This window comes from Tamandua tetradactyla, chromosome 3 (assembly GCF_023851605.1).
Source record: "Tamandua tetradactyla isolate mTamTet1 chromosome 3, mTamTet1.pri, whole genome shotgun sequence".
NCBI lineage: Eukaryota > Metazoa > Chordata > Mammalia > Pilosa > Myrmecophagidae > Tamandua > Tamandua tetradactyla.
In genome coordinates, this window is record NC_135329.1 from 131,921,240 (window position 1) to 131,938,541 (window position 17,302).

The 17,302-nt window shown below is 36.9% G+C and overlaps 1 protein-coding gene and 1 long non-coding RNA gene across 3 annotated transcripts in view; one reads left to right on the top strand and one right to left on the bottom strand.

The window, feature by feature from the left end:
- LOC143677675 (uncharacterized) overlaps positions 1-17,302 on the bottom strand; it is a 215,482-nt gene that overhangs the window by 186,481 nt on the left and 11,699 nt on the right. Inside the window, exon 2 of the long non-coding RNA XR_013172788.1 lies at positions 1,862-2,083. This is a non-coding gene — a long non-coding RNA (uncharacterized LOC143677675). The remainder of the gene's footprint in view (positions 1-1,861; positions 2,084-17,302) is intronic.
- Positions 2,796-17,302, top strand: part of TANK (TRAF family member associated NFKB activator) — a 119,400-nt gene continuing 104,893 nt past the window's right edge. For both annotated transcript variants that reach the window (XM_077153994.1, XM_077153998.1), the window contains exon 1: positions 2,796-2,938. The gene's annotated coding sequence lies outside the window, so the exon portion shown is untranslated. The remainder of the gene's footprint in view (positions 2,939-17,302) is intronic.

Consider the following 17,302-nt stretch of genomic DNA (forward strand, 5'->3'; position numbering starts at 1 on the left):
CAAGAAAAGCATTTTCATAATTCCTACACCAGAACAGAGCCTAACACATAACAGGTAATAAACAATTAGATTTGTTATTGAACAAACAAATGAACACACATGCTAACTAAATGTTTCTAACAACATAAGGTCAGTCATTAACTTATGTGACAACTTTAGAATAAAAATTATAAGGGGTATTTACATTTCCCTTGCTCCCCTTCCTACTTCTACCAAATCTCCTTCACCCTTCATTGTGGCCAGAAAGTCCACTAAATGGGGACACCTTTAATTCTACAACTCTCTAAGTCACAACAGGCAAGTATCCCACTGGAGAAGCAATATTTTGGCATAAATTTATGTTACACTGCTAATTACCTAGTACAGTTTTGTAGTGATTAGGGTATAGAGGAGAAATAGTATCCATCATCCCTGCAGGTCCCAGGGTCAGTTTTGCCTTGGCCAGGGCCAATATAATCCTGGCACTCCAGCCCCACCAGCAAGTAGAGGCTAGAAAATTTTGCTGCTCTCACAACTACCATGCCTGGAGCTTGGATTCATACTTCAGGTGCCATGTGATCATTAAACACCTAACCCATGCAGGCAGATTACTGACTCACTCCTTGGCCAAATTTTCAAGCCTTCTTTGAGTGGCCCTGAAGGAAGCGAGTCCATCCCTGAATCCCACTGAGCAATTGCCAGGCTTGCTTTCTTACCCTCCAGTTTCCCCTAGGAAGACTTTTCTTTGCTTGATTCTTCTTAAGGAGGTATCTTGCCTAGACCTGCCCTGAGAACCCTGTTGCCCTGTGGTGGTGATGTCCTCATTCTTTGATCAGTAAATCCCTTGACCGTACATCTCTATCTAAATAGGAACATGAGTTTTGCCTCCTACCCTCTGACTTGGTCTGGGAACCACTCCATCCCCTTCCTGGTCATTGTACCCTAACCCTTGCCATTCCTGCTTGATGCCAGTTTGCCTCTTCTTCCCTGACAGGAACTTCCTGCATTTCTATGTGCTCTGGTCAGATAGTTTATGAGAGGAAAAAGCCGGGCTGATTTGGAATAGGAAAGAGAACCACTGGACACAACAAGGATAAAAACTTCTATCTGCCTCACATATTTTGCCTAGAGCCAAAACTGGTTAGTGGTATAGGTTTTTAATTCCTTGCACTCAGATAGAATGTCCTGAAAAAACATCTCTAACTATGGTTTCTCTATCTTGGCCTGGAAACCCTCTCTCAAGCAGTACCCATCAGTATGAGACAAAAGGAACAAAACTAGTTAGTTCTTCTGGGTTTGGACGTCAGGCAAGCTTATAAGCCAAAGTAAATAGAGAAGGGAGGGGACAGGGTGGAGAGACCAAGGAAAGGGGCATTTTCCAGTTAAGACATAGACATTGCTTTTGTAAAAAGCTGTGTTTTTAAAACCTTGCTCATTCAAAAATGTAAATTATTGAGAAGAAAGTTTTCCTTTCAATAGTTTTCAAAATTCATCAAATTTTTTAGTTTGGTTTCTTCTATTATATTGACGATTAGATAGACTTTATTCCACTGCACACAATAAAGTTTATTGTTTGATGTTTCACCAGCAAACTAGTTATAAAACACACGGGGCTGAGGAAAATTATATGTTAGATGAGTAATGGAATGTTTCTAATCATAGATTAATATAGCATTTAGTTACTTTCAAATTATTTCCTTTTTTTTCTTTTTAAATGGGCAGGCACCGGGAATCGAACCCACAAATTATCTCCTTTTATAGAATAATTACATCATGAGTAGCAATATCTCAGGTTTATTTAATATATAATTCATTATGTTTTAAAGTAGAAAAGAAGCTAGACTAAGAATTAGAAGCTCTAAATTCTAATCCTTTTACTAACCATGGAACTTTGGTGAAGGATTCAGTGTCCTCATCCGTAAAATGCAGGAGTTGAGCAATGGACCACTCACTTGTCTTTTCTGATGCAATAACTTGACAAGCAGAGACTATGGTGCAGTGAAAAAAGAAGTGTACTCCAATTCAAGGGGCTCAGATGTTAATCTGAGTGTTGCTTCTAACTTTCTTTGTGACATTGGGCATTCATCCTCTCCTGTTTCCTCATCTGTAATGAAAAAAAAAATGGAACAGATGGTGACTAAGGACATTTATAGCTCTAAAATGCTATAACAAAGAAAAATGTCTGTGGTACATATGCTGCCTTCCATTTGCATGTAAAACTTGATATTTTACTCCAAGTAGCCTGGGAGAAAAATGCATGTATTTTCCAGTGTACGGGAACATACACTATGGAACCTTAGTTCTTTAATGGAGAAAGACTGTCTCAAAATCTTTAGGCTGCAGATACCTTTGCTTTACCCAGCTTCTAAGCACCTGAGGTCAGGCTCTAGAATCCAGTATAAACCTAATTATTGCTTAGTATCATCCAAGTGAACTCTTTAGTTCACAAGCAAAGGCAGCTATGCTTGAATCTAGTCTTTGTCTGCTGTTTATAAATATAATACTTAGGACAAACAGTGACTGTTTAAAGGCTAAAGGGGCCATTTATCAAATAAATAAACTTAAATTTTTTTCATAAAAATATGCTTAATCCCCCAAAATTGGGAGTTTACAAGTTTCTGGGTTTTTGTTAAAATGCCCTAACTATTCAAGTAAAGTAACTTTTGCTTCAAAAGGAAGTCAGAGCTACAGTCACGGGTGGTTTACAGAGTATTTTCTGGTAGTCTTTGCTTCATTTCAATATCTTGCCATGATTGGCTGTTGATGACTACAAATAAGGAAGTCTTCAAGTTAGGGGATTTCTCAGTGGAAGTTCCCAGTTTGACACAATGGAGAGCTCAGAGCAGTTTGTTGGATGGCCTTGTTACACAGCCTGTGGATAAAGCTCCTGGACCGTGTAACCGTCTAGATCTTTAAAGAGGAGTAGTCTACAAAGGAAGATTTGCAACCTGGAGAAGAGGTAATCAAACTTTAGCATTTCCTACCAATTCTCAACATAGCAAGATGGTCTGGATGTCTTAAATGGGCATGTTGCAATTTTTTTTCTATTCTAACTTTTGCTTAATGAGTAATTTAGGGCATGATTCAATAATGCCTTTCTATTCATTATCATAGTTGAAAATTTGACCTTAAAAATAAAATGGGCTCCCTATTCAAGATCCAAGAAAGTTTAAAATATGGTCTTGTTACTTTTCAACTTTTGAGATAAGCTTAGTCTCTACTTGAAAATTTGGGGGGGGGGGGGTTTGGTTCATATCTGGAGTGTAAGCCTTCTCCAATAAGTGGTTATTATAAAATAATGTAAAATTGAAAGATATGTATTTGGTTTAAGTTAAGTGGTATATAGCTTACTAGTTGCTGTAGGAGTTTTTTGTTTCTTTGTTTCTGAAAAGTTAAATGCTGTATGTAGTCATAAGTTTTCATTAATTTTTAAAAATTAATTCCAGCCTGATCCAGCCAGCCCATTCAAACATCAACTCAGGTTTAGTATTTATTATTCCACCTCATAAGAAACACATGCTAATGAATAACTCTTTACACTAAAGCATTAACCTAATACCTAACTCTGCATATCCTATCTTAGAACATTTAAATTTTTACCATTATAGTAATCATCTTTTTCTGTTACCAATTGGGTATTTTATTTCCACAATCAAAAGTGAACATTAAAGATTATGTAGTATTTTCTTAAGAATAATCCTCAGAATGGTTGATAATTTAAAAAAAGTAAACATCAAGAATCATTGTCATTGTTATATTGATAGCTGTCCTTTATTGAGTGCCTATAGGAAGAGAGATCATAGAATCTTCCAGGTAGTAAATGATGGAGCCAGAGTTTAAACATAAATTCATATAAGTTATTTTTCCATTGCTCTGTTACAATTGGCTGGCCTTCATACAGTATTAAAACAGTATTGGAAATTTCTTCTCCAAACTGCAGGGTGAGGGGAGAAATACAGGGCAAAAAAGGAAGATGACTTGTCCAAGATCACAGAGCAGCCCAGTTAGTTCCAGGAGGTAGGTCCTCCTTCATCTCATTCGCCCCCACCACCATCTCCACCCCCACCTCCAGAGTCACTTCCCCATGGGCACAGGTACACATACTGTTCTGCCTCCATGCAGTCAGCTTCAGACCCAGGGAAGGACAGTGGACCACGTCCTTGTGGAAAGCTTCTGCCCAGCAGCCAAATTAAGCATCTGGGTTTCAGTGCAGAATTGGGGCCCTAAAGCAACTTCCAGGTATTTCTTATAAACGCTCGTGACCATGAGCTAACTGGAAGGCTAACTGGAAGGTTTAAAACAAATCTGTTAAATTCCCCTGAAAAAGTTCTGATAAGGATTTCATGAAATGTATGCACCAAATTTGTCCTTTGTGTCATGGGAGAGGGGAAACGTGGTTTCTTTGTTTTATTTTTTTGACAAAGATAGTCTTGCCACTGTATTTTCCAATTACTTGCTGACATTTAGGAAAGTTATTGATTCCATAATTTTACTTTGTATCTGGCCATTTTATTAATCCCTCATTTGTTCTAAATAATTTTAGATAATACATATACAGTACCTAGACAGAAAAATAATAATTTTGTCCCCTCCCTTTTTTTCTTCTCACCACATTCTAGAACAGTGTTTAATAACAGGAGCAAGTGTTCAACTTTGTCTTGTTCCTGATCTCAGGGGAATTTCCCTAGTGGTTAACATTAAGAATGAAGTTGGCTGTTGGTTTGAGATAAATACATTAATCATAAGTGCCAAATAACTACGAATTAATTTTCCAGCCCTAGTTTACTGAAAGTGTGTTTGAGAGAAAAAAAAGACTTTATGTCTTCATGTTAAAGTATGTTCAATGTCTTTTCAGTATCTTTAGAGATAACTGTATAGCTTTTCTACTCTGATCTATATAGTACTCTGCTGTCTCATAATAGAGTAATTGCATTTTTTTTAATTCTGTTATCCAAAATCATGTTATTAATATGATTGCTTCAGTAATAAAAGTAGGTTTATAGTTATAAAATGTATTTTGTTATTGCTCTGGTTAAAATAATAAATTGCTTAATCAAAATGAACCAACCTAAACCTACACATTTCCTCATTTTCTCCTCAATCCACATGCTTGGACGCCTCTCTTCTATCATTTTAGCTTTGCAATTCAATTCACAACTCAAACTACCACAAAAAAAAACAAAACACTGTGGCATAAGCCAAGGAACTCTATCTGGGCAGAGTAACCAGATACTCAAACAAAGCAACTGTTCCTATGCTTTGTGCAAAAATGCTATTTTCCTAATTACAAGCCACAATTTGTTACAACCAACATTGGTATGCAAAATTTGTGTCCAAATTGATTAATCTTGCATCTACTTTCTATTAAGAAAATGTATGCTGATAAAGAAATACCTGTAATTCACTGAGAATTTTTGAACTCATATTCATAAGTGACATTTTTGTTTTCTGGCACTAACATTGATAGGCTTTATTATTAATCGTATGTCAGCTTTATAAAAAATGATAAAAATACCAAACTTTCTATGTTCTGAAAATATTTAATTTAGTGGGAATTATTGGCTCCTTGAAATTTTTAAAGAACAAATCCATAACACTGTTTGCTGTTGGTACCTCTTTGGGAAGTAGTTCTTTAATATATTTTCCACTGTCTTCTATTATTAGTCTACTCGGGTTTTACGCTAATTTTTTTTTCACACAGTTTAGGGTTTTGTTGCTGTTGTTGAGAAAAGTATTCTTCTTATCAAAAATTTCATATTTATATTTTCTTTCTCTTTGTTACCATTTGGACATGTCAAAGAGACATGCATCTTTGCTGCATCACTTTTATAGTCATCTCTAAGTTAAGTAATTTTTTGCTTTTTATCTTAATATTTTCTTATTGCCGTTTTTATTTTTAGACATTCTACTTTCTCTTTACTCAGTTTGTGAGTTGAGTACTAAGTTCATTTATTTTTATTCTTTCATGTCTTATAATGAAAATACTTAAGGCTAGAATTTTCTCTGAATGCCACTTTGATTACATCTTACAAATGTTGATGTCACTCTCACTTTAGTATTATTTTACATGTTTTAATTGTAGTTTCATTTCCCTTTAATCCAAGAGTTATTTAGGACAGCAAATTTTTTAAAGTAATTTTTTTATTTTAAAATTTCTTAGAATATAATTCAAAAGATAAAAACAACAGTACATTATAAAATGTCTCCCTCCTCTGCCTGCCCCCAAGTCTTCCAGTTCTTCTCTCCCAAGTAATCACTTTTACCATCTTCTTGCCTTCCTGAGTGACTTAGTGTTTTACTTTGTTTGCTTTTTCACTTAACAATCTATTTTGAAAATTGTTCCATATTAATATGTGTTAGCATTGCCTGATTCTTTTTAACAGTTATATAGTATTCTTTTGTATGGATGTCCACCATAATTTATTTAACTAGCCGCCAATTAATGGATATTTAAGCTGTTTGCATTCCTTTGCTATTGCAACAATGCTGCAATGAATATTTTTTTTTTATTGTGGCAAAATACACATGTTCTAGTTTGCTAGCTGCTGGAATGCAATATACCAGAAATGAAATGGCTTTTAAAAAGGGGAATTTAATAAGTTGCTAGTTTACAGTTCTAAGGCCAAGAAAATGTACCAATTAGAACAAGTCTATAGAAATGCCCAATCAAAGGCATCTAGGGAAAGATACCTTGATTCAAGAAGGCCAGTGAAGTTCAAGGTTTCTCTCTCAAGTGGAAGGGCACATGGCGAACACAGTCAGAGTTTCTCTCTCATCTGGAAAGGCACATGGTGAACACAGTCAGGGTTTCTCTCTCATCTGGAAGGGTACGTGGCAAAAACAGCGTCATTTGCTAGCTTCCTCTCCTGGCTTCCTGTTTCATGAAGCTTCCCGGGAGGCATTTTCCTTCTTCACCTCCAAAGGTCTCTGGCTCGCAGACTCTGCTTCTCATGGCTATGTCATTCTGCTCTGTTCTCTCCAAATCTCTCCCATTCTCCCAAATGTTTCCTCTGTTATAGGACTTCAGAAACTAATCAAGACCCACCCAAATGGGTGGAGACATGTTGTCACCTAATCCAGTTTAACAACCACTCTTGATTAAATCACATCTCCAGGGAGATGATCTAATTACAGTTTCAATCATACAGTATTGAATAGGGATTATTCTTCCTTTATGAAATGGGGTTTTGATTAAAACATGGCTTTTCTAGGGTACATACATCCTTTCAAACCAGCACAACACATAACATAAAATTTACCATTAGTAATGTTTAGTGCATTCATGATGTCATGGAATCACCACCAATATCTAATTCCAGAACAATTTCATCATTTCCAAAAGAAATCCCATACTCATTAAGCAGTCACTCTCCATTTCTCCTTCCTTCCAGCTCTGGGCAACCACTAATCTACTTTCTGCCTCTATGAATTTGCCGTCTGGACATTTCATACAAATGGAATCATACAAGCTGTGGCCTTGTGTGTCTGGCTTTTTTCACTTAGCATAAGGTTTTCAAGGTTCATCTATTTTCTAGCATATATCAGCACTTCTTTCTTCTTTTATGACTAAATAATATTCTATTGCAAGGATATGCCACAATTTCTTAAATCCTTTTCAGTTCATGGACATTTGTGTAGGGTACTAGTTTACTAATGCTGCTGGAAAGCAATATACCAAAAAATGAAATGGCTTTTCAAAAGGATATTTAATAAATTACAAGTTTACAGTTCTAAGGCCAAGAAAATGTCCAAATTAAGGCACAATGAGAGGTTACCTTCACTCAATAAAGGCTAATGCCATCTGGAACAGCTCTGTCAGCTGGGAAGGCAAGTAGCTAGCTTCTGCTAGTCCCTTGCTCCTGGGCTCTGTGCTTTCAGCCTCTGTTTCTGTGGGGATTTCTCACTTTGCTTCTCTGGGGCTGGGTTTCATCTCTTGGCTTCCCTTGGCTCTCTCTAGGTTCTGGCTTGCTTAGCATCTTATCAGCAGGCACATGGCAATATCTGCTGGGCTCTCTGCCCCTGTCTAGGCATTTGTTCTCACTGTTGGCACTTGAAGCATCTCCAAATATCTGTGTCTCTGTCCACTCTGAAGCAACTGTTCTCCAAGCATCTGTATATGAGATTTCTCCAAAATTATTCCCCTTTTAAAGGACTCCAGTAAACTAATCAAGACCCACCTTGAATGGGTGGAGTCACTTCCCCATCTAATCAAAGGTCACACCCAAAATTGGGTGTGTCACATCTCCATGGAGATAATCTAATAAAAAGTTTCTACCTACAGTATTGAATCAGGATTAAAAGAAATGGCTGCCCCCACTAGATTAGATCAGGATTGAAACATGGCTTTTCTGGGGTTTGTAATAGTTTCGAAGCAGCACAGGCAGTTTCCCCTTTTGACTAGGAACATCTTTTTAAGAACATAATTCTGCATATATGCATTTAGAAACTAAAATTGAGAGACATATAAAAAAATATCATATTTAGTATTTTTGGTGGTTCTTCATGTTGAATGAAGCAGGAACACCAACATCTCATACCTTTGAATTATGATCTAATTGAGAGAACTGGCTTTCTTTGCCTTTTCTAGCATGTGGCTCCATATCTTTAGAGCACACAATAACTTTTATTTCTTGATACATCACAGTGTGAACATTCAAGGACATTTAAGTTAAAGTCAGCAGCATGTAGGATCATCTACTTAAGGGACAGAAATTCTTCATAATAGCTAATATTTATTAAGTTCCTCCTATGGCTCAGCCCCTATTCATAATATTTTATCTCATTTTACACACATATACACACAACCTATGAGGCAAGTACTATAATTATCCGTATTTGACAGATGGAGAAACTGATGCATAGGGTTAGTAAAGTTATATGATTTGTAAGTAGCATGCCAAAATATGAATCAGGCAATTTTAATACAGAGCTCTCAGTCATAATCAGAACACTTTAGCTTTTTACAGTTTGAGCTGGCCCTTGTGGAGCAATGATAACTTAGGCTTCTAACCAGTGGCTGCAAGTTTCTTTAACATCAGTCGTAATAGTAATCCCAACGTCAGAAACATCCAAAAGTGCATCTTGAAATTACAAGTGTGATGCATGTTACAAAATTGCTTTATCCAATATTTTAATGATTTTAAATGTTTACCAATTGTGCCAGTTTGAAGCTATTATGTACCCCAGAAAAGCCATGTACTTTAATCCTCATTCAGTATTGCTGGGTGGAATCATTTTTTTATTGTTTCCATGGAGATATGACCCACCCAATTGTGGATGGTAACTTTTGATTAGATGGTTTCCATGGAGATGTGTCTCCACCCGTCCAAGGTGGATGGCTTACTGGAGCTCCCAGGGAAGCCTTATAAAATGAGGAGAGAAAGCTAGCAGACATCATCATATGCCTTTCCAGCTGAGATAGAAACCCTGAACATCATCGGCCTTCTTGAACCAAGGTATCTTTTTCTGGATGCCTTAATTTGGACATTTTCACAGCCTTACAACTATAAACTTGCAATTTAATAAATTCCCCTTTTAAAAAGCCATTCCATTTTAGGTATATCATATTCCAAAAGCTTGCAAACTAGAATACCAATATTGTTTCAGGAAATAGGTGTTATGATTTCTGAACCTTGAGATATCTGAGAATGTCATTCTTTTCCCTTCCCGTGTGAATAACTTGAATGGGTATAGACTTTTTACATCAAACCTTACCCAGGCAACCAGAGAGATTATTCTATTCAGCTTCTAAAGTTTAACGTTGAAGAAAAGTCTCAGGCAAGCTTTCATTATCCTCCTTTTTAAGCAATCTATTTTTTTCTGTGTAGTTCTTGTCAGATTCTTTCGATACTTTAGATACTGGAAACTCTCTCTCTGACCCTTGCAAGCCTAAGCTCTCCAGTATATTTTCAGGGTACCCTATTCTTAATCTTATTATAACAGCATATTGTGTAGTAATTGGTTTTTATGTATATCACTCATATCAGAAACTAAGTTCTTTTAAGGTCGGACTGTATTTTGTTCATCTTTGCATCCATAACTCTTAGCACCTAGTGAGCACTAGCAAAATATTTGCTGAGTAAATGAATGGATACATCATTTAATGTTGAAATTTCTGCATGTCAATTCTAAAAAATTCATCATCATTAAAGAAAAAAGTTTGACACCATTTTAATGTAAAATGCACCCATTTAAAATAAGCCCACCAAAATTCATGCATACACCACCCTTGGTAGAAGAATGCAGCCATTTTTCTTATGAGAGTGGAGAGAAAGAAAAATACATGTTTTTAAAGAAATGTATATATATTTATTTTTTCCTAATTCAAAGATTTGGTACCTCCATATTTCAAAATGCTTATACGTTCAGTTTCAGATTATGAGTTTATTATTAAATTCTACTATTTCAATTAAGAAATCCTTAAAGCAATTCCTTCACTTTACTCAAAAGCAGAGCCATATTGTCATGTTTAACACAATTACTTATTATCTCCAACTGGACCAAATGTTATATATGAGAAGTTTCTGTTAAAAAAAAACTTGGAACTATGTTTTTGGCTTTGACTTTTAAAAATAAGCCCGACCTTGACTTCCAGGGAAGATGTTGAAGTAGGGAGCTCTAGGACTCAGTCCTCCCATCAAAACAACTATTAAATAGGCAGCAACTGACTGAAACAACTATTCTGAAACTCTAGAGGCCAGAAGAACAAGTATAGCACCCAGGAAGAGCAGGAAGAGGCATGTAAATTACTGTAAATTGTAGTCTCCCTGTGGTGGCTACCAGCACCCATTCTCCACTCTTGGTGGCAGCCATCAAGAGATCCAGTCCCTGGCTAGCTGCTTGTGACAGAAAAGACATCAAAATCCTCTTCCCCAAGTACAGGGGTGGGCACAGCTGATCGCTGATCACAGCTTTTGACTGGCAAATTTGGATCGTTAGTTCCCAGCTCTGTGGACAACTATTATTTCAATCTGACCTAGACAGAGGCAATGATAGCCATTGTTTAAAACCTCCCTGGACAGGGGCAGAGGTAATGGAGATTTAAAGACATAGTGCTTCCTTCCTCAAGGCTGCAGGAAACAGGTAGCTAAAGGCTTCATTTGTTGGGCAAGCCTTAGGAAATCTCACTTCTGGGAAGGCATCGGAGAAGATTTTGGAGACTCTCCTGATCCCCTCCCAGGGCATTTTGGACCCAGTCACCACTCCCTTCCTGGATCCCTGGTCCTGTTTTGGCTGAGAAAGACTGACTTGGAAAAATCCTCTCCAGGGCAACCCTACTCCCAAAATTTGCCCTCCAGTTTAAAGCAGCGGGAGACAATGAAAGGAGCATAGAAACGTATAATGACAGACAATCTGAGACAAAAGGCCTTCCAGCAACAAAAACCTGGAATAGACAGGTCTATATCCTGGGAAACAGAGAAGACAACCAAACTCCTGTAAACAGGGGAACTCCAAAACAACTATTAAGCAAAAGCCAAGGACAAGACAGAGGCTCAGAAAGACACGGGAAACCCTATACACTAGGGTTTACCCTTGGGCAGAACTTCCTGATAGGAAATCTCTGTCTTATCACCAGCTGATTACAGAACCAAGAAACAGACATCCCAGGGAGTAAATCCCAGAGTTAACACTTTAAAATATTAAAATGTACAATGTGCAACAGAAATAACAAAGATATTGTTATTCTGTTAACAAAAATAACAGAAAATAAGCAAAGAAAGAGGAAATGATCCAAAGGAAGGGGTCATTGTGTTTTCACACAAATGAAGATGAGAATGTAGGCATATAGAACAAAGCCTTTTTAAAAATGATCTTAAAAATACTCAAGAAGAAAAAAAATGCTTAAGAAGAATAAAACGCGTGGCAAGATGGTGGTGTAGTGAGGCACAGAATTTAGTTCCTCTTCCAGTGCAGCTAGTAAATAGCCAGGAACTGTCTGAAACAACTGTTAGGGGGACATCAGTAACCAGACACACATTGTACAATAGTCTGGAATGGGTGGAACAGCTGTGACCCACACAGAACTGTAAGTGTCCCAAGTCACAGAGGCTGGTGCCCCTCCCCAATGGACACAGCAGACTGGTTCCCTGAGCAGAAAGGAAACAGACTTTATTAGTGGCAAGAAAGTTAGCTCAACCAAGCTCCAATTGCAGAATTAATTAACAAATTTGGACTGCTGAAAATAGGCCCCAAGCATAGATAATAAACCTGGAGTAAGCACTAAAGAAACTGGGAGTTTTCACCCCAGTAGAGAGGGGATGGGACTGATTGGGGATAAAATGAGGGTGTTTGAATTGGAGAGCACAAAATACTGGAAAAGTGCTGGGCCCCAAGGAAAAGGCGCATATAGAGCCTGGGGACACAGAGTCACATACCAACTCCAGCTATTGACTGGCAAACCCAGGAACCTGGAGTCCTGCTCTGAAAAGGCTTCTCTCTCTCTCTCTTTCTCTTTTCTTTTTATTTAACAATTCATTAGATAGAACTGTGAGCCTCTGAGGCTTCAGCAGTGCCCCAGGGAAGGGTGGAATTAAGGCATGTCTGAGAGACACAGTAAATGGTCAGGTGAATAGGGACAATTCCCTAAAAGGTATATCTTCCCCCAAGAAAAGGGGGGTGGGCCCAGCTCAAGTGGGGGCTCTCCTTCAGGGAATTCAGGTCCCAAGGGCAGGATAACAGAAGCAACATAAACTGGTCCTCTACCTTAGCCTATGTTTCAATCACAGCCCTGACAGGGACAGGGTCAGCTTAGAATTAAAGACACCATATCACTGTATGCTGGTGGGAAGCTACAGACTGACAAGCACCACATGCTGGGCAGGATAAGGAAAGCATAGAGTCTAGAGGCTTCATAGAAAAGTCTGACAACCTGTTGGGTCTCACCCTCAGGGACTCTTGATACTGGCTATTCTCTCCTCCTGAGACTTGTGCCTGTTTGGTCTGGGAAAACCTGATTGAGGTTGATCATATCTGAGGAGAACCTCCTCAAAAAAAGGTTCCATATAGGCATATCAAGACCAGAAATACAAAAGTTGAAAAATTCTGATCAGTTAAACAGAACCTATGCTAGAGGTATAATAAGTTGCACTGAATGCCAAAGAGCAGATAGAGAACAAAGCCAACCAAGAAAACTCTAGGTAAAAGAGTGAAAGCAACCTCTACAATTGAGGAAATCAAATACCTAGATGCCCCCTCACAAAAAAATAATGGGTTATATTATGAAAAGCAAAGATATGACCCAGTCAAAAGAACAAGCCACCATTCCAAATGAGATACAGGAGTTGAAGTGACTAATTAAGGATTTTCTAATAGATGTACAAAAACACATCCATATCAAATCAATGAGTTGAGGGAAGATACGGCAAAAGAGATGAAGGATGTAAAGAAGACATTAGCAAACATAAAGAAGAATTTGAAAATTTGAAAAAACAAATTGCAGAACTTATAGAAATGAAAGTCACAATAGAAGAGATGAAAAAAAGCAATGGAGACCTACAACAGCTAATTTGAAGAGGCAGAGGACAGGATTAGTGAACTAGAGGACTGGAAAATCCTACACACAAAAGAATAGATGGGGAAAGGAATGGAAAAATAGGAGCAGGAATTGAAGGACAACATGAAATGCCTGAATACACATGTTAAGGGTGTCTCAGAAGGAAAAGAGAAGGGAAAAGGGCAGAAAGACTAATGGAGGAAATAATCACTGAAAATGTCCCATCTCTTAAGACAGACATAAAATTGCAGATCCAAGAAGTATAGCATACCCCAAATAAGATAGATCCAAACAGACCTACCTCCAGACACTTACTAATCAAATTGTCAATGTCAAAGACAAACAGAGAATTTTGAAAATGGCAAGAGAAAAGCAATCCATCACATACAAGGGTGATAAGACTATGCGTGGATTTCTCGGCAGAAACCATGAAGGCAAGAAAGAAATGGTATGATATATTTAAGATTTTGAAAGAGAAAAACTGCCAATCAAGTATTCAATACCCAGAAAAACTGTCCATCAAAAGTGAAATGAACTTTAAAATATTTTCAGACAAACAGACAATGAGAGAGTTTGTGATTAAGAGACTGGTTCTACAAGAAATACTACAGGGAGCACTACAGGTAGATTGGTAAAGACAGGAGAAAGAGGTCTGGAGAAGAGTGTAGAAATGAAACTATCAATAAGATAAAAAGAGAAAAAATATATATATATATGTCATAAAATCCAAAAGACAAAATGATAGAAGAAAGTATTGCCTTTATAGTACTAACATTAAATGGCAATGGATAGGGTGATGTGATGGTGGCTCGGCAGGCAGAATTCTTGTCTGCCATGCCAGAGACCCAGGTTCAATCCCCATTGCCTGACCATGCAAAGCAAAAAAAAAAAAAAAAAAAAGAGGCAATGGATTAAACTCCCCAATCAAAGACATAGACTGGCAGAATACATTAAAAAATAGGACCCATCTATATGCTGTCTACAGGAGACTCACTTTAAATCCAAGGACAAAAGCAGATTGAAAGTGAAAGTTTGGGAAAGATATTTCACACAAACAACAACCAGAAAAGAGCAGGGGTAGCTGTACTAATATCCAACAAATTAGACTTCAAATGTAAAACAATTAAAAGAGATAAAGAATGACACTATGCATTAATAAAAGGAACAATTCAATAAGAAGACATAACAACCACAAGTATTTATGCACTGAGCCAGAGTGCTCCAAAATACATGAGACAAACACTGACAACATTGAAGGAGAAGTATACACCTCTACCATAATAGTTGGAGACTTCAATTCACTGCTCTCATCAATAGATAGAACATCTAGACAGAGGATTAATAAAGAAACAGAGATTTTGAATAATATGATAAATGAACAAGACTTAATAGATATTTATAGAACATTATACCCCACAACAGGGCATACATTTTTCTCACATGTTATGGATCATTCTTAAGGATAGACCATATCATGGGTCATAAAGCAAGTCTCAATACATTTAAAAACTTTGAAATTATTCAAAATATTTTCACAGATCATAATGAGAGGAAGTTGTAAATCGATAACAGGAAGGGGGCTGAAAAATTCACAAATGTATGGAAGCTAAACAGCACATTCTTAAACAACCAGTGGGTTAAGGAAAAAATTACAAGAGAAATCAGTAAAATTTTTGAGGCAAGTGAGAATGAAACACAACATATCAAAATGTCTGGCATGCAGCAAAGGCAGTGCTGAGAGGGAAATTAACTGCCCTAAAGTCCTATATTTAAAAAGAACAAAGAGCAAAAATTGAGAAATTAACTATTCACCTGGAAGAGCTAGAGAAAGAACAGCAAACAAACCACAAAGCAAACAGAAGGAAAGAAATAACAAAGATTACAGCAGAAATAAGTGAAAATGAGAATATGAAAACAATAGAGAAAATCAACAAAATCATAAGTTGATTTTTTTAGAAAATCATTAAAATTGATGGAACCTTAACTAGGCTAACAGAGAGAGAAAGAGAGACAGAGAGAGAGAGAGAGACAGAGAGAGAGATGATGATGATGATGATAATGATGATGATGATGATGATGATGATGACGATGATGATGATGATGATGATGCAAATAAATGAAATCAGAAATGAAAGAGGGGACATAACCACTGGCCCACAGAAATTAAGGAGGTAATGAGAGGTTACTATGAGCAACTATCTGCTAATAAACTAGACAGCACAGATGAAATGACACTTCCTAGAAAAGCATGAAAACCAATATTGAGAAGAAATAGAAGACCTCAACAAACCAATCACAAGTATAGAGACTGATTTAGTTATCAAGAAGCTCCCAAAAAAGAAAAGTCTAGGACCAGATGGCATCACATGTGAATTCTACCAAGCATTCAAGGAAGAATTAGAACCAACCCTGCTCAAAGTCTTCAAAAAATTGAAGAGGGGGAAAACTACCCAATTTATTCTATGAGGCCAACATCACCCTAATACCAAAGCCAGACAAAGATACTATAAGAACAGAAAATTACAGACCAATCTCTTTAATGCATACAAATGCAAAAATCCTCAACAAAGTACTTGTAAACTGAATCCAGCAGCACATTAAAATAATTATACACCATGAACAAGTGGGATTCATTCCAGGAATGTAAGGTGGTTCAACACAAGAAAAGAAATTAATATAATACACCATATCAGTAACTCAAAGTGGAAAAAACACATGAGCATCTCAATTGATACAGAAAAGGCATCTGACAAAATTCAACATCCTTTCTTAAGGAAAACATTTTAAGGATAGGAATAGGAGGGAACTTCCTCAACATGATAAAGAGAATATATGAAAAACCCATAGCTAACATCATCCTCAATAGGGAAAGACTGAAAGTTTTCCCTTTAAGATCAGGAACAAGACAAGGATGTCCACTGTCACCATTATTACTCAATGTGTTGGAAGTTTTAGCCAGAGCAATTAGACAAGTAAAGGAAATAAAAGCAATCAAAACTGGAAAAGAAGAAGTAAAACTCTCACAGTTTGCAGGTAACATGATACTATATGTCTAAAATTCCAAAAAATCTACAGAAAAGCTACTAGAGCTAATAAATGAGTACAGCAAAGTGGCAGGGTACAAGATCAGCACCCAAAACTAGTAGTGTTTCTATATACTAGTAATGCACAATCTGAGGAGGAAATCAAGAAAAAAATTCCATTTACAATACCAACCAAAAGAATCAAATATTTAGGAATAAATTTAACTCAGGACCCAAAAGACCTGTACACAGAAAACTATAAGAAATTGCTAAAAGAAATCATGGAAGACCTAAATAAATGGAAGGGCATACAATGTTCATGGATTGGAAGACTAAATATAATTAAGATGTCAATTCTACCCAAGTTGATCTATGGATTCATTACAATACCAATTAAAATCCCAACAATTTACTTTGCAGAAATAGAAAAACCAAAAACCAAATTTATTTGGAAGGACAGGGTGCCCTGAATAGCTAAAAATATCTTGAGAAAGAAAAATGGAGTGGGAGGTCTCACACTACCTGACTTTAAAGAATATTACAAAGCTACAGTGGTCAAAACAGCATGGTAATAGCATAAAGATAGATATACTGAACAATGGAATCAAATTGAGTGTTCAGAAATAGACCCCTTCATCTATGGACAATTGATCTTTGATAAGATGGTCAAGCCAACCCAACTGGGACAAAGCAGCCAGTTCAATAAATGGTGTTTGAAGAACTGGATATCCATATGCAAAAGAATGAAAGAGGATCCATATCTCATACCATATATAAACGTTAACTCAAAATGGATTAAAGACCTAAA